This window comes from Narcine bancroftii, chromosome 5 (assembly GCF_036971445.1).
Source record: "Narcine bancroftii isolate sNarBan1 chromosome 5, sNarBan1.hap1, whole genome shotgun sequence".
Taxonomy (NCBI): Eukaryota; Metazoa; Chordata; class Chondrichthyes; order Torpediniformes; family Narcinidae; genus Narcine; species Narcine bancroftii.
Window position 1 is genome coordinate 204,999,708 of NC_091473.1, and position 278 is coordinate 204,999,985.

Below are 278 nucleotides of genomic sequence, written 5' to 3' on the forward strand. Positions count from 1 at the left end.
ACTACCACAACACATACACAAACCTGCTTCATCCAGAGACTTTTGCCACATCTATGATCCTGAATTTTTCAACTTTTTTTTCCCTCGGTGATCCAGATGTGGCTTCAGTCTGGGTTGGACCCCAGGAGTACGTGATATGGCAGTGCAGAGGGAGCGTCACTTCATGTCCCTGGGAGTGTGTGACAGGGCGGTGTAGGGGGAGGTTGAATGGGGTGTCAGTGGAGGCGTGACACATTGGGGGTGACGGGGAGGGAGTCAGTGCGGGCGATAATGCTGAG